Below are 18,599 nucleotides of genomic sequence, written 5' to 3'. Positions count from 1 at the left end.
GCATCTATTGAGCATTTGCTGTGTGCCAGAAACTAAAACAGGCCTGAGAGATGTGGACAAAGCAGGAACAAAATAAACTCGAACAAATATTTGCAATGAACAGGGCTTCCCTTGTGGCTCAGCTGGTAAAGAATCCACCCGCAATGAGAGAGACCTGGATTCGATCCCTGGGTTGGGAAGATCCCCTGGAGAAGGGAAGGGCTGCCTACTCCAGTATTCTGGCCTGGAGAATTCCAAGGAGGGGTCGCAAAGAGTCAGACACAATGAGCGACTTTCATTTTCATCTTATGTGCAATAATAATAGATACAAAGAAGTCCAGAACTGCTTCAGAGGAGGGAGAGATTAACTCTGTGGGTAGAGAGGGTGAAGAAAGCAGGAAAGGAGAAGGATTCACCAAGGAGATGACCCTGCTCATGGCGTGTTTTATAGAGTGAATAAGCAGACAGATCAAGAAAGAACATTCAGAGAAAAGGAGCAGCAAATGCAAAGGCACAGAAGACGCTGAATCTCATGATGGGGTTGGGGAGATACAGACTATTCTACTCATGGTGTGTGTGTGTGTGTGTGTGTGTGTACACCTGCGTGCACACACATGTGTATGTGTTTCCTGGTAAAATAGATGACTTACTGTTTTAGGTGAACAATTCAGTGGCATTAAGTGGTAAAATATATGACTTACCGTTTTAGGTGAACAATTCAGTGGCATTAAGTGCCTTCGCATTAAGTGCAACCCTCTGAAGATAGATGGTTTTCCACTTTTTTCAAAGGTACTATGGGAAACAAATCATGATTTGACCTACACCATGCAGTTTTTCAAAGAAACTCATCTGTTGTTCACAGGAAAGGTACACATTTCTCCTTATTGAAACTAGCCAGGTGCTTAATCTCACTGAGACTTTGTATCTTCTTTGACGATATAAGGATAGTAACAGAACTGGCATTCCTGAGTTGTGAAAATTAACCACGCAGAGTGGTTGGAACAGCGTTAGCACACTGTACGTGCTTCATGTGTTGTTGTTGATGGTGGTGCTGATGCTAGCAGTGGTGGTAGTGAGGATGGTGATGAAGATGATAGTGATAATTTCTCCTTTACTTGATCTCTTATCCCCCACTGCCACATCTTGGCTTCCAGGACCAAGTATGGAATGAATGTGTGATAATTTGATTATGATTTGATGGTATGGAGTCTTGTTGAGCCCACAGAGGCTTTACTGAAGACTTCGCAGCTCGTTATCTTGTGGGCAAAGTTGATGAACTGCTGGTAGAGCTTATTGGTGTATAATCTAAGTCTCTTCTACCAGAAACCTCACAGCAGTGCCAACCACTTTCTGTAAATACAGCCAGTCCTCTTTATTCACAGATTCCATATTTGTGAATTCACATACTGCCAACATTTATTTCAACTCAAAGTCAATACTCATGAAACTTTGGCGGTCACTTGCAGACATGCAGAATGCGGCAAAAATTGAATTCCCCAGGACACACGTTCCCAGTGGAGGTCAAAGAAGGTGACACTCTGCTTCTTGTTTCAGTTCTCAGACTGTAAGCAAGTGTTCTTTTCACGGTCTGTTTAGAGCCACGTGTTTCACATTTCTGTACTCTTTGTTGGTGATTTTGCTGTTTGGAATGGTCCCCAAGGGCAGTGCTGCTCAGTGCCCCTACGTGCAAGAAGACTGTGACACGCCTTATGAAGAGAATAAATGTAGAGGATATGTTTCATTCAGCCGTGAGTCAAAATGCTGTTGATCATGAACTCAGTGAACCAGTTTTCTATTGAATAACGTGTCTTTAAACAGAAACACAAAGAACAAGTTTATGTACTTATGGTTTGAGGAAAATGTGATCAGAAGTTCTCAGGAACCTAGCCATGTATTTCCCCTAGAAGTAGTGGTTCAGAATTCACTAATCCTGTGTCTGCAGTGACTTTGTAAACAGTGACTATCTCAAATAACAGGAATCAGTGGAATGAGGAAGGAAATGGCCCACAGGGTCCCCAGCATGTGAGCACATTGGTGGAGAGAGGTGCGCAGTGACAGCAGTGGCCTTTCCAGTGCCAGGCTCTGCTGGAAAAAGGGAGGTCTTCTGCTCTGACACCGGCTGACTCAAGGAAGACAGGAAATGCTCCCATCGTGGTTTGGGCACAAGAAGTCTCCACAACTCATCACATAAATGTTTCTGAGAACAGACTTTTGGGTGTGGGGTGGTGGAACATGAGCTTTCCTTTTCAGAAAGCTACCTACACAGACTCAAAATGACTTAAATTCCAGTTTCCCTTTTCCCTGGAACTTTGGTGACGCTTCAGGGAAGTAATGTTACTCTTTTCCTGGTCAGACCCTCCGGTGTCTTTCCTTCTAAATAGCACAGGGAGCTGCTAGAATGTCTTCAGTGTGACTGCTGCGCACCTGCCCTGGAAGGCGACACCCACCTCTGGGGCCAGCTCTCAGCATCCAGAGTGATGTAGCCCTAGGCTTGCACAGTTACAAAAACGGACTGCTTCTCTCGCTCCAGCAGTCATATCTTGAACTGAGTAGGAGGTTCTTCGTATCACGGTGGCATTCCAAAGGGGATGTCCTGAGCTGAAATGTCTGGCAGGACAGTGCCTAGTCTGTGAGGGAGCTGGGGCAGACGCCTCAGTGCTCATCCTGCGTTTCAAGGCATCATCCACCAAGCACCTGGGCAGTCCGGGCATGAGTATGACGATGCCCCCTCATGAGACTTCCCTGGGGTCCAGTGGTTAAGAGTCTGCCTTCTAATGCCAGGGACCAGGTTCAGTCCCTGGTCAGGGAGTAAGGTCCCAAGTGAACAGGGCAACTAAGCCCATGTACCACAACTAGAGAGCCCACGCGCTGTGACGAAGACCCGACACAGCCAAAATAAAGTAAGTAAACATTAAAAATCGAACATTACCCTTCTCGTGTGCTGGAAGAGACGACATTTGCAAGCGCCCTGTGCACCCCTCTCTAGATTCTCACTTTTTCCTCCTCTTTCCCTTTCTCCCCTCTTTCTCTCTTCCTTCCTCTTTCTCTGTTCCCTTCTTCCCTGTCATCTCTCCGTCTTAATCAGCTCAAATGCTCTTTAATACTAGTCAATGTCACACCCTTGCTAGGTGACGGATGGAATATATAGATAGGAGTTTGGGGGTTGAGCTCCTTCTGTCCCTTACTAAGGGCAAGAGTTTGGTCAGTTTGTTCATCAAATACTGAGTGGGAAAAATTCCTTTCTGGGCACCATTCTGGGTCCTCGGGCTAGTGCAGGAAATGAGCAGAACAGTTTGATGTTGTGAAGGTCAGATGCTAGCAGGCATAGACAGACAACAAACAGTAAACACAGTAGTTATGTAAGTTAAAGATGAGGAGTGCCATGGAGTCAGACGCACTATCTTGTGCCACAAAGGTGACCGATAAGTGCTATGGAAGAGAGAACACATGGAGCAAGACTCACAGGATGCACACAGCAGGAGGAGGGAAGACCACCAAGGACTACCCTCTCCAAGACCCCACACACTCTTATATAATATGTGGATGACACTCACTAGCTCTACTTGCCAGGATGGAATGAAACAATACATGCGAAAGGGCCATATAAGTCATAAATCATGAGAAGAATGTTTACTGTTTGAGGAAGAATGTTTTCATCCATATGACCCCAAGTTTAACATAAACTCATTATTGGGACAAGAAAGTGATGAGGGACAGAAATTCACATTTGCCACGTGTCTACCTTGTGCCACTTACTGTGTAAGCCTTCCACCTCAGGGACATCTTCTCATCTTCACAGTGAACATCATTATCCCAGTTTGGTGGCTGAGAAGTGACCTAACCCACCCAAGGTCAGGGCACAGAGCTGGGAGATGATGGTGCCAGACTGAGGCTCCGTCTCTGCCCTTCTGGGGCTTTTTCCTCTGGAGATTCAATGTGTAAACCTGGCGGATGACCTCTCAAATTCCTTCAATTCCAACAGTGCACAGAGTCTCAGTGATTACTCTGCTGAGTGAGGATAATTGGATGACCCAGAGAGAAACCCGTCTGAAGAAAATGAGCTCCTTGTCTTCTTATAGCTCTCCTGGCAACACAGATCTCAGGGAAATCAGTCATCAGCAGCCTGGCAGGTCAAGATGAAGGGGAGGGGAGCAGAGGATTGACTCAGGGGCTTCCTCCACCTCATGGGGTCCTAGAACCCATGAAGAAGATAAAAGCGTGGGTATTGAGCTGCCACTTGGAAGCCTCTGGAGAGCTAAATAAGAAAGGTTGGACCACAGCTGAAGAAGCACCTTCTGACAGTGAGGTAATATCAGAAGGGGTCACCCACCATGCAGTGAGCACAAGGTGGCTTAGAAAAGGCAACAGTATATCTATCATCCAAGCGTGTGAACAGGAAGCACTGACAAGTATGTCAAATATTGCTTGCCAAGAATTGGCCAGGAGAAAAACAGGGTTTTTTCATGCTTTGATCCCAGTGTTTGAGGTTTTGAGATATTAAATCACTTAATATTATAGGTAACATAGTGTTTTTTTGGCTGTTATCTCCTGTCTGATCCCTGTCAGGTTATGAATAAAGATAGTCTGATTTACATATTTATTAGCTACATTTTACAAGAAAATAGCAGCCTCGTGTCTCCCATGGTCCACAATCTGCCCTGACTGGCAAGGACATTTAAAATAAGCCCCTGTCACAAACTCTTATTTATACTGGTCATAGTGATAGCTGTGCATGAAATTATAATAGAGAGACGCTCCCACAAGTCTGTGCTGATTATCAAGTTTAAGTGCAATGAGGTCATTTGGTGAGTCTGTGACTCTTCTAATTAGGTAAGGGAGATACTGATACCCCTGAATCCCCACCTCAGGACACAGTGCCCAGATCAGCTCACAGAACAAAGGTTCAGAGTATAACAGCCTGTCTGGGTGCAGTGGCACCTATGTCTTTTGCGGAAAGACTTGTCACTTTGAGGGGACATTCAAGGGGAGCCCAACATTCATGGCACTTTGTTTAGAACCCCTTGAATCACTTGACCACCACTGCAGAGTTTCGGTCATTCTCCTGGGAATATGGGCTCCTTCAAGAAAGCGCTGAACACAATTAGTTTCCTAGTCCAGTTTCCTTTGTTTTATAGAAAAAAGTGCTAAGTCACTTTAGTCATGTGCAACTATTTTCAGTCCTATGGACTATAGCCCGCCAGGCTCCTCTGTCCATGGGATTCTCCAGGCAAGAATACTGGAGTGGGTTGCCATGCCCTCCTCCAGGGGATCTGTTCAACCCAAGGATCAAACCTGAGTCTCTTAGGTCTCAGGTTCTTTGCCACTGCGTTGGCAGGCAGGTTCTTTACCACTAGCACCACCTGGAAAGCCCCTAATTACCTTTATATTTTAACAGGCACTCCTCTTCACAGACATAGAGGTACCTACAAGTGGAAACTGTTTGGTGAAAAACACAGGCGTCTTGACTGAGGAGGGGTCTGTGATGGTAGAATTGGTGCCCTCCACCCCTCCCCTGGGAGACTCCTTGTGTCTTTTCATTTCCTAGAACACAGATGTTCACCCGTGTTGCAGGACCATATAGCAGATGGGCACAACAGAACACAATTCTGAATGAATCCAAAGTTTCATTTTCTAATTACATCTTGGGGTTTTCTTTTCTCAGCTCAGTTCAGTTGTGTTGACTCTTTGCGACCCCATGGACTGCAGCACACCAGGCTTCCCTGTCTCACCAACTCCCAGAGCTTGCTCAAACTCATGTCCATTGAGTCGGTGATGTCATCCAATCATCTCATCCTCTATTTCTTTTCTAACTACTGACATAATCATAATTGTGTGACGATTCAAGTATCATGTGAGTGGCGCAGCCACCATTGGACCCATGTTTTGACTGTGAAAAAGAAAATATCTTTAACACTTTACTGCTTAACTTGTTAATCCAGCAACTTACTGGCCTACTGCCTACTTCCCTGGTCATGGGAAGGACTTGAAAACAATATGGACATTTGGCACAAATCTTTGAAAGAGGTATTCATTATCTGTTTTCTCAGGAGAGCCTGGAAACAACTTTATAGTCATTCCAAAAGGAGGCATCTTCTGAGAAGTCACACCAAAGGTAATTTGCATCCTTATCTAATGAGACCATCACAGGTGGCTTTGAAGATTTGCTGGAGACTTGAAGATCCTGTTTCTGGGACATCAGTCCTCTGTGAGCTGTTTCAGTTCAAGATTTACTCACTGACTCAGAGGTTCACTCATTTACTCAGAATTCATTCCTATGAACATGGATTAAATGATGAGGATGTAATATAAATTGAGAAATTGCTGGGTGGTTCTCCAGAGGTTAAACACTAACAGGTACTTTAAAGTCCCTTGTGACAGACAAGTCTTTGGTTTTGCTTCACTTCTGTGAGCTCAAAACTGGAATCTTCCAAACTGAGCTTGACCACCTAAGGTCAGGGACCTCCCTCAGACGTTTGGCTCTTTTGGAAAACCGGATGCATTCTTAGGTCATCTCCAGCAGGCCTCCTGTGAGCTGGCATCCAATTTCGAGCACCTGTCTTTCTCCTTGAGTGATTCAAGCAGGTTGAAGCTCCTTGAACAAGGCTTTCTCTCCAACATTTAACTGCCTGACCCGAATCAAGACACTTTCAGGAGGGACCCACAAACTGCAATGGGCCCATCAGGGGTTTCTCTGAGATGTTCAGTTATAGCCTGAGAGGGGCACAAGGGATGGAGACCCCGTGAGGCACAGGGAGGTCAAGGGAGGGCCAAGGAACACTGCAGGGAAAGACGCAGGTGAGCTGGGGTTGGGAGAGAAAGAACCCGGTCCGGAGACCAGGAGGGTCTGCTGACCTCAACCCTCCCCCCGCACCCCCCTCGCGTTCTCTCCTCTCCACTTTCCACAGACAGGGTTCTCCCTCCACCATTGCTCTCTGTCGTCCCCTTAAAATCACCACTAATAGAACATTTGGGTATTGTGTATAAAATCTGGAAGTTGCATCTTCATGTGAGAGGGAGAGAAAATAAAGAAATGAAGTCTATCAAGAGGACAGGAGATAACAAGTGTTGGCGAGGGTGTGGAGAAAAGGGAATCCTCATACATTGTTGGTGGGAGTGTGGATTGGTTCTGCCACTATGGAGGTTCTTTAAAGATTTAAAAATAGATTTAATTTTCAAATTAAAAATTACCATTTTAATCCAATTAAAAAGTATTTATTTTAGAATAATTAAATTAAGAATCGCTACCATATGATCCAGCAGTCCCATTTGTGGGTACATGTCCAAAGGAAATGGAAACAGTACCTGAAAGAGACATCTGCATTCCTGTTGTCATTGCAACGTTATTCCCCACAACCAAGAAATGATAACTTCCCAGGTGGCACAGAGGTAAAGAATCTGCCTTTCAATTCAGGAGACAGGGATTTGATTCCTGGGTCAGGAATATCCTGTGGAGTAGGAAATGGCAACCCATTCCAGTAGTCTTACCTGGAAAATTCCATGGACTGGGAAGTCAGGTGGGCTACAGTGCATGGGGTCTCAAAGAGTTGGACATGACTCAGCACGCATGCACGCAAAAGAAATGGTAGCAACCTAACTGTCCATCAGTGGATGAATGGATAAAGAGGGTGCCGTACAATGGAGTAGCACTCAGCCTTAAAAAAAAAAAAAAACAGAGAGAGAAAATATTTCCACTTGCAACAACACAGATGAACCTGGAGGATATTATGCTAAGTTAGATAAGCCAGAAGTAGAAAAATGAAATACCTTATGACCGTACTCGTATGTGAAATCTGGTAGACTCAGAAGCAGAGTAGAATGGTGGTTGGTGAGGGCTGGGTGGTAGGGAGAAATGGGGAGCTATTGCTCATCAGGCCAAAGTTTCAGTTATGCCGGATGAATCAGTGCCAGAGAGCTTATGCACAGCCTGAAAGCTAGAGTTAGCAATACTGTAATGCATACTTAAAAATTTTCTGAGAGGGTAGATCTTAAGTGTTCTCACTAGAAGGAAAAATAAAAGGGAATAGAGACAGACAGAGAACAAACATATGAACACCAAAGGGGGGAAGGGGGAGGAGTGAGATGAATTGGGAGATGGGGATTGACATGTACACACTATTGATACTACGTGTAAAACAGATAACTAATGAGAACCTGCTGTATAGCTCAGGGAACTCTGCTCAGTGCTCTGTGGTGGCTTAAATGGAAAGGAAGTCTGAAAGAAGAGATGATATATGTGGCCATATAGCCAATTCACTACTGTACAGTAGAAACTAACACAACATTGTAAAGCAATGGTACTCCAATAAAAATTAATTAGGAACCTCCCTGGTGGTCCAGTGGTTAGGAATTTGCCTTCCAGTGTAGGGGATGTGGGTTTAATCCCTGGTCAAGGAACTAAGATCCCACATGCTGAGGAGCATTTAAGCCCCTGCCACAACTAGAGAAGCCCATAGACTGCAATGAAGACCCAGCGCAGTGCCCCCCCCCCAAAAAAAATTAATTTAAAAAGTAACTATGTGAAATGATGGATCTGTGTCTGCTAATTAGTTTGATTGTGGTAATAATTTCACAATGTATACAGACTTCAGAACTTCATGTTGTTCACCTTAAATATATACAATCTTTATTCATCAATTATACCTCAATAAAGCTGAAAAAATGAAAGCAGCATAGCTTGTCAAGTACTTACTGAGCCTTGGGACCAGCCTGCCTTGAACTTGACTTGTTCCTCTTACGGGATTTGATGGTGAGCTGCAGTCCATGGGGTCTCAGAGAGTCAGACATGACTAAAAGACTAACACTTTTACTTTCATCACACTCAAGTAGGTAGGTAGCTCACCTCCAGCTAACAAAAGCCAGACTCTTCATGAAAAAGGAAATCCCAGAACTACTGGCAGCAGACACCCAGAAAGTTACTTCACAAAGAAAATTTATAGGCTGAAAGCTCTATAGATCAGCCAATTGGAAGAGAAGATTGATTGATATGAGAGTAAGGAAGCTACTTAACCTCTCCACACCTAAGTGTCCTCAGCTTAAGATAGAGCTACCCATATGAGCCCTCAGTGTTGTCAAAAAGACAGAAATAATTAATTTGTAAAAAGATTTTCAGGACATAAGTGCTCAGTAAGTGCTAATGTTCATGTTACAGCAACACCATATGGAAAAAATAAAAGAAGATCCTGTCTCCAGAAGTTTGCCTTCCAGTGGGAAGGCAGGGGTTAAACAGACGGAACAAGTAGGATAATCCCCATAGTGGAGGTGAATGCTTTGGAAGAGTGGAAACTTTGGAAGAGTTTTTCCAAGTTTTCTGGAGACTAAGAAAAGACTCCCAGAGAAGAAGGCACTTAAACTAGAATGCTGAGGATGCGAAGCAGAGGTGTCTTCCTTAGGGACATATCCTAGGATCCTCTTCCCACCCCACCCCACCCCGCCCCAGGCCAAAGTACTGAAATATGCAAAGAAATACAGGGACTGGAGAACACTGGGCTTAGGAAAGAGCAAATACTTCAGCTCTTGTAGTCTAAGGTTGCACATGAGTCAAGTATAAAATAAACCAGCAATACGATTTTTTAATGGCCAGAAATTTGAAAACTCAGGCAGGCAAAAACCAATTCACCCTTCTTAATTAACTGTAGAGAAGATAACATCAGCCTTCTTGTTTATAAGAAAGCATCAGATAATTCTGCTCCTTAGCTATTATTTAATTCAGAGTGATAGATTAACACTGAATATATTCTCTGGAAATCATCCTAATAATATACAGAATCTGAAACAAACCTCAAAGCAGTCCCTTTCAGTGTTACCTAGAGCCAATGTAAAGTTGAAAGTATTAAGTTTTACTTTTTTGGTTTTTAATTCTTTTGGCTGTGCTACATCTTTGTTGCTGCACACAGGCTTTCTCTCTGCAGAGAGTGGGGGCTGCTCTTCATTGTGGTGCGCAGGCTTCAATCACGATGGCTTCTCTTGCTGAAGAGCAGAGCTCTAGGGAATGTGGGCTGCAGTAATTGTGGTACATGGGCTCAATTGCTACACGGCATGTGGAATCCTCCCAGAGCAGGGATCAAACCCAAGTCCCCTGCATTGGCAGGCAGATTCTTAACCACTGAACCAGCAAGGAAGCCCAAAACTAATTTTTAAGTGTCCTGTTTTTCAGTGATTAAAAAGCATTGTGACCCTCAGTCAGACATGGTGTCATTTCCTACTGCAGTAGCTAGTGTTCTCTGGAGAAACAGAACCAATAAGACTGATATAACTCCATATCTCTGCATCTATCAGTCTATCTATCTGCCTATCATCTGTTTATCTATCTATAAGCTATCAATGTATCTATCTAGCAACCTATCATCTGTCTAGATTTACTATAAGGAATTGGTGAATTTCTTATAACAGTGTCTACAGGGACACTCTTGTGACTATAGAGACTGAGTCCTCGAATCTGCAGTTGACAAACTGGAGACCCAAGAGAGCTGATGATTTAGTTTCAGTTCAAGTTCAAAGGTCTGAGACCTTAGAAAGCAGGTGATGTAGTTCCAGCCCAGAGTCTACAGGCTAGGGACCCGGGAAGAGCCCCTATTTCAGTTCAAGTCTAAAGGCAGGAAAACACCAGTGTCCAACTTGAAGGCAGTCAGGCAGAAGAAGATTTTCTTACTCATAAAGCTAGTCTTTTTGTTCTATTAGATCTTCAACTGATTGAATGAGGCCCACCCACCACAGGGAGAGCAATCTGCTTTATTCAGTCTAACGACTCAAATGCTAATCTCATCCCAAAACACCCTCATACACATACCCAGAATAACATTTGACCAAATACATGGGAACTTTCTGGCCCAGCTAAGTTGACACATAAAATTAGCCATCACCTATGTGGTTGCTGTGATATATTATTTGGCATTTGCACTGGCACATGATGGAATTTTTTTTCTGAAACTTTGTTAATTGCAATACCAAAGATATTTGTTATATCCCAAACTGGATATATAAGATTTAAAATCAGAAAAGAGACATCTTCAGAGTTCAGAAAATCTGATTTGCATATCCTTAATTGTCGAAATTTCTTTTGATTCTGCATTAAAGTGTAATGTAATAGAGCATTATCAGAAGGGCTCCAAATATTGGTAATTTATAACAAGAAGCTCCAAGAGTTCCAATAATGAGAGAGGGTGAGGTACTCTGTCATCATAGGACTTGACTCTGCTGAGTTTCCAAGGCAGCATATGGCTGTTCTTTATAAAATATGTATCATTAAAATCCTGCTCCTGGATAGAGCAGACCCACACAGTGCAAAGTAACACAAAGTTCTGCAGCGACTTCTCTGATTGATGTAAATAGCCAGTCCTGTTAATTCAGGACTGGGGTGATTTTTCTCCTGGTCTTCTTTACCAGTGTTTGCTCTGCACAGTGGTCACATTAATTGGTTAATTGTGAGCTTTCCTTTGGGCTGCCTGCTGTTTAAAATCTCCAGAGAATTTCACTTAAGGTTTTAAAAAAAGCTCTATCACAATCATCCCCCAGAAAATCCTATTCCCAAAATAGGAAGAGAGTCAAGATTTAATGAAGACTTTTTTCCCCTTCAAGTGTTCACTTGACCACTCCTTTTTTGCACCTCACATAATGTCTTAAGGATGTAGCATTCATTCTAACATTACAGTCTCTTACTCTTGGCCACCTTGACTCCAGCAGCCAAGTAGTCTCCGATTAACCAGGCCTACTTAGTTGCACACTGCTGCTGCTGCTGCTGCTAAGTCACCGCAGTTGTGTCCAGCTCTGTGCGACCCCATAGATGGCAGCCCACCAGGCTCCCCCGTCCCTGGGATTCTCCAGGCAAGAACACTGGAATGGGTTGCCATTTCCTTTTCCAATACATGAAAGTGAAAAGTGAAAGTGAAGATGCTCAGTCGTATCTGACTCTTAGTGACCCCATGGACTGCAGCCTACCAGGCTCCTCTGTCCATGGGATTTTCCAGACAAGAGTACTGGAGTGGGGTGCCATTGCCTTCTGCAAGTTGCACACTGAGTAGTGTGCAATTTGATCAAAATATGTATAAAGTATTTTTGAAGAGATGGCTTATTAATAGGGAAGAAGATGTGTTATCTTACAGTTTGTGAGACTAGCTTTAAGTGTTTAGCTTTGTTTTTCTAATATGGAAGAATCAGTCATCACTGGGATATTTTAGAATCCTAAGGACATCAGAATCAAGAATCAGTTGTCTGATGCTTTTAACAGTAACATGCCTTCAAAATTTTTGCTTCAATACTTTGAAAGCACTCATTTTCTTGTTGTTGTTCAGTCGCTAAGTCATGTCCAACTCTTTGCGACCCCATGGACTGCAGCAAGCCAGGTTTCCCTGTCCTTCACTGTCTCCTGGAGTTAGCTCACATTTGTGTCCATTGAGTAGGTGATGCTATCTAACCATCTCATCCTCTGCTATCCCCTTCTCCTTTGGCCTTCTGACTTTCCCAGAATCAGGGTCTTTTCCAGTGAGTCAGCTCTTTACATCGGGAGGCCAAAGTATTGGAGTTTCAGCTTCAGCATGTCCTTCCAATGAATATTCAGGGTTTATTTCCTTTAGGATTGACTGATTTGATCTCTTTGCTGTCCAAGGGACTCTCAAGAGTATTCTCCAACACCACGGTTCAAAAGCATCAATTCTTCAGCATTCAGCCTTCTTTTTGGTCCAACTCTCACATCTGTATGTGACTACTGGAAAAACCATGATTTTGACTATACAGACCTTTGTCAGCAAAGGGATGTCTCTGCTTTTTTAATAAACTGTCTAGGGTTATCATAGCTTTCCTTCCAATGAGCAAGTGTCTCTTAATTTCATGGCTGCAGTCACTGTCCACAAGAAAATAAAATCTGTCACTTTTCCCGATTTGTCCTCTTTTATTTGACATGAACTGATAGGACTGGATGCCATGATCTTAGTTTTTCAAATGTTGAATTTTAACCAGTTTTTTCACTCTCCTCTTTCACCTCATCAAGAGGCTCTTTAGTTTCTCTTCACTTTTTGCTGTTAGAGTGGTATCATCTGCATATATCATTTTCTTGTTCCAAACCAATTAATATTCTGTGTCAAACAATTCACTCATGTGCTTATGACCTTTTAGAAAAGTTATTTTTTAATGCTATGAAAAATATAGTGAAGTGAAGTGAAGTGAAAGTCGCTCAGTCGTGTCTGACTCTTTGCAACCCGATGGACTATACAGTCCATGGAATTCTCAGGCCAGAATACTGGAGTTGGTAGTCTTTGTCTCCTTCAGGGTATATTCCCAACCCAGGAATCGAACCCAGGTCTCCCACGTTGCAGGCGGATTCTTCCAGCTGAGCCATAAGGGAAGCCCAAGAATACTGGAGTGGGTAGCCGATCCCTTCTCCAGTGGATTTTCCTGACCCAGGAATTGACTGGGGTCTCCTGCATTGCAGGCAGTTTCTTCACCAATTGAGCCACCAGGGAAGCCCTTTTTAATGCTCTAAGTGAAAATCACTCAGCCGTGTCTGAGTCTTTGCAGCTCCATGGACTATACAGTCTGTGGAATTCTCTAGGCCAGAATACTGGAGTGGGTAGCCTTTATTTAATGCTGAGCTACCACATGCCCAAGGTAAGGGGAGGTGGCCGAGAGGAGCAACCCCACATCAAAGAGCGGTGGCTGTGAGGGCGCAGGAGGGCCAATGGAGCTACTCCACATTCAAGTGCAGGAGGGGCAGCCCTGAGGAGATACCCCTCATCCAAGGTAAGGAGCAGCAGCTGCACTTTGCTGGAGGAGCCGTGAAGAACTACCCCACGTCCAAGGTAAGAGAAACCCAAGTAAGATGGTAGGTGTTGTGAGAGGGCATCAGAGGGCAGACACACTGAAATCATAATCACAGAAAACTAGTCAATCTAATCACACAGACCACAGCCTGGTCTAACTCAATGAAACTAAGCCAAGTCATGTGGGGCCACACAGGATGGGCAGGTCATGGTGGAGAGGTCTGACAGAATGTGGTCCACTGGAGAAGAGAATGGCAGTATTCTTGCCTTGAGAACCCCATGAACAGTAGGAAAAGGCAAAATGATATGATACTGAAAGAGAAACTCCCCGGGTCGGTAGGTGCCCAATATGCTACTGGACATTAGTGGAGAAATAACTCCAGAAAGAATGAAGGGATGAAGCCAAAGCAAAAATAATACCCAGTTGTGGATGTGACTGGTGATGGAAGCAAGGTCCGATGCTGTAAAAACCAATATTGAATAGGAACTTGAAATGTTAGGTCCATGAATCAAGGCAAATTGGAAGTGGTCAAACAGGAGATGGCAAGAGTGAATGTTGATATTCTAGGAATCATTGAACTAAAATGGACTGGAATGGGTGAACTTAACTCAGATGCCCATTATATCTACTGAGTAGCCATCATGGTCAACAGAACAATCCCAAATGCAGTACTTGGATGCAGTCTCAAAAATGACAGAAAGATCTCTGTTTGTTTCCAAGGCAAACCATTCAGTATCACAGTTATCCAAGCCTATGCCCCAACCAGTAATGCTGAAGAAGCTGAAGTTGAACAGTTCTATGAAGACCTATAAGACCTTTTAGAACCAACACCCAAAAAAGATGTCTTTTTCATTATAGGAGACTGGAATGCAAAAGTAGGAAGTCAAGAAACACCTGGAGTAACAGGCAAATTTGGCCTTGGAGTACAAACTCTAATAGAGTTTTGCCAAGAGAATGCACTGGCCATAGTAAACACCCTCTTCCAACAACGTAAGAGAAGATTCTACACGTGGACATCACCAGATGGTCAACACCAAAATCAGATTGATTATATACTTTGCATCCAAGGATGGAGAAGCTCTATACAGTCGGCAAAAAAAAAAAAAAAAAAAAAGACCGGGAGCTGACTGTGGCTCAGATCGTGAACTCCTTATTGCCAAATTCAGACTAAAATTGAAGAAAGTAGGGAAAACCACTAGACCATTCAGGTATGACCTAAATCAAATCCCTTATGATTATACAGTGGAAGTGAGAAATAGATTTAAGGGACTAGATCTGATAGATAGAGTGCCTGATGAACTATGGATGGAGGTTCATGACATTGTATAGGAGACAGGGATCAAGACCATCCCCATGGAAAAGAAATGCAGAAAAGCAAAACGGCTGTCTGAGGAGGACTTACAAATAGCTGTGAAAAGGAGAAGCGGAAAGCAGAGGAGAAAAGGAAAGATATAAGCATCTGAATGCAGAGTTCCAAAGAAGAGCAAGAAGAGATAAGAAAGCCTTCCTCAGCAATCAGTGCAAAGAAATAGAGGAAAAGAACAGAATGGGAAAGACTAGAGATCTCTTCAAGAAAATTAGAAATACCAAGGGAACATTTCATCCAAAGATGGGCTTGATAAAGGACAGAAATGGTATGGACCTAACAGAAGCAGAAGATATCAAGAAGTGGTAAGAATACACAGGAGAACTTAAGAGCTTCACAACCCAGATAATTACAATGGTGTGTTCACTCACCTAAAGCCAGACATCCTGGAATGTGAAGTCAAGTGGGCCTTAGAAAGCATCACTATGAACAAAGCTAGTGGAGGTGATGGAATTCCAGTTGAGCTATTTTAAATCCTGAAAGATGATGCTGTTAAAGTGCTGCACTCAGTATGCCAGCAAATTTGGAAAACTCAGCTGTGGCCATAGGACTGGAAAAGGTCAGTTTTCATTCCAGTCCCAAAGAAAGGCAATGCCAAAGAATGCTCAAACTACCACACAATGGCACTCATCTCACACACTAGTAAAGTAATGCTCAAAATTTCCCAAGCCAGGCTTCAGCAGTACGTGAGCCTCCAGATTTTCTAGCTGGATTTAGAAAAGGCAGAGGAACCAAAGATCAAATTGCCGACATCCATTGGATCATTGAAAAAGCGAAAGCATTACAAAAACACATCTATTTCTGCTTTTTCAGCTATGCCAAAGCCTTCGACTGTGTGGATCACAATAAACTGTGGAAAATTCTGAAAGAGATGGAAATATCAGACCACCTGACATGCCTCTTGAGAAATCTGTATGCAGGTCAGGAAGCAACAGTTAGAACTGGACATGGAACAACAGACTGGTTCCAAGTAGGAAAAGGAGTACGGCAAGGCTGTATATTGTCACCGTGCTTATTCAACTTCTATGCAGAGTACATCATGAGAAACTCTGGGCTGGAAGAAGCACAAGCTGGAATCAAGATTGCTGGGAGAAATATCAATAACTTCAGATATGCAGATGACACCACCCTGATGGCAGAAAGTGAAGAGGAGCTAAAAAGCTTCTTGATGAAAGTGAAAGAGGAGAGTGAAAAAGTTGGCTTAAAGGTCAACATTCAGAAAACGAAGTTCATGGCATTTGGTCCCATCACTTCATCAGAAATAATGGGGAAACAGTGGAAACACTGTCAGACTTTATTTTGGGGGGCTCCAAAATCACTCCAGATGGTGATTGCAGCCATGAAATTAAAAGACGCTTACTTCTTGGAAGGAAATTTATGACCAACCTAAATAGCATATTAAAAAGCAGAGACATTACTTTGCCAACAAAGGTCCATCTAGTCAAGGCTATGGTTTTTCCAGTAGTCATGTATGGATGTGAGAGCTGGACTGTGAAGAAAGCTGAGTGCCGAAGAATTGGTGCTTTTGAACTGTGGTATTGAAGAATACTCTGAGAGTCCCTTGGACTGCAAGGAGATCCAACCAGTCCATCCTAAAGGAGATCAGTCCTGGGTGTTCATTGGAAGGACTGATGCTAAAGCTGAAACTCCAGTCCTTTGGCCACCTCATGCAAAGAGTTGACTCGTTGGAAAAGTCCCTGATGCTGGGAGGGATTGAGGGCAGGAGGAGAAGCAGATGACAGAGGATGAGATGGCTGGATGGCATCACCAACTCGATGGATGTGAGTCTGAGTGAACTCTGGGAGTTGATGATGGACAGGGAGGTGTGGCATGCTGCAATTAATGGGGTTGTAAAGAGTTGGACATGACTGAGCGACTGAACTGAACTGATTATTAACTTGAATTTGAGTTGACTATATTTTAGACTCCTTATAAATGGTGAACTAAGTTTCTGAAATTAAGCTTTTTACTTGCAATTTTCTACAAAAACCTCAAGTGGAGACCACTGCCCTTCTAAACTAGATTGATGGGACTTCCCTCATAATCCAGTGGTTAGATTTCACCTTCCAGTGCTGGGCATGTGGATCAGTCCATGGTCAGAGAGCTAAGATCACACATGCCTCAAGACCAAATAAACCAAAACATAAAGCAGAAGCAATGTTATAACAGATTTAATAAAGATTTTTAAAATGGCCTGCATCAAAAAAAAAAAATTAAAAAAATAAACTGGATTGATGTCATGCTCACAATACTCCTGGATGTCTACAAATGCAAATTGTGTGTTTTCAAGCTGGTGGTCTTTGAGGTTAGTGAAGAGGCTCCTGCAGGGCTGCCACGTGAGGGAGGAAGGATCTTCAAGGCAGCTCTGTTTCTAAGTCTTTTAATTATTGACCTTTCATGAAAGAGTGCTAAATGGAAGGTCCAAGACTGTAAATCTTTCTAGGCAATCACTTAAGTATCTTTCTCACTTATTTCCCATGACTTTTGTGGGAATAAACTACTTGATTTTTATATATTAATAAAACAAACTACTATGTTTAAAATGAGCAGTCAGCAAGGACCTACTGTACAGCACATGGAACTCTGCTCAATGTTATGTGGCAGCCTGGCTGGAAGAGGGGCTTGGGGGAGAATGGATTCATGTGTACGTATGGCTGAGTCACTCTGCTGTGCACCTGAAACTACCACAACATTGTTAATTGGCCATATTCCAATATAAAATTAAAAGTTTTTAAAATAAATAGACAATACCAAAATAAATCACACCCAGAATCTCAGTGGCTTACCCCAAAAATGAATTTTTGCTTACTCATACCAACTTCTATGACTAACACAGGTTGGCAGAGTCCTGCTTCACTAGACACTGAGAGACCTAGCTTGACTGCTATTTGGGGAGCACAGAATTCCAGGTGCCTGGGAAGTAGAGAAGAATGGAATATTTGCAATGTCTGGATAATAATGTTCAACAGGACATCTCTCTTTTTCCCTTCATCTCAGACTCCTGACTTCCAACTCCCTCCCAACCTTTCTCTGGTTGCATGATATCTTGGACCCTTTTCCTGAAATTCTAATTGTGTCTGTCCTTGCCCTCTCCCAACACACTTCCTTACAAGTTAGCACTCCTCCTACAACACACATACACACACACCCCACAGTAGGAAACGAGTGTCTGACAGTTGACAATGCTTATACACATGCAGTAGAAGCAACCGTCAGTAAGAAGTGTGAGCATTCAGAATGCCTCAGACTTGTTAAGATGACTCATAAGAATTGCTTTTGATGGTCTCCAAGCCCTGCCATTCCATGCCCTTATGTATTTGAAAATGGTTCATAATAAATCCTCTGGTCATGTTTAGTACTACTGCCCTTGTATGTATTGTAGCAGCTCATTGATGACACTGGATCTGCTTCAATTAGGCATATCTGTGTGTGTGTGTGTGTGTGTGTGTGTGTGTGTTAGAGGAGGGCATTAGTAGGATCATCCCCATCCAAATGCAGAAAT

Source organism: Capra hircus, chromosome 21 (genome assembly GCF_001704415.2).
Source record: "Capra hircus breed San Clemente chromosome 21, ASM170441v1, whole genome shotgun sequence".
NCBI lineage: Eukaryota > Metazoa > Chordata > Mammalia > Artiodactyla > Bovidae > Capra > Capra hircus.
Note: the sequence above shows the minus strand (reverse complement) of the source record.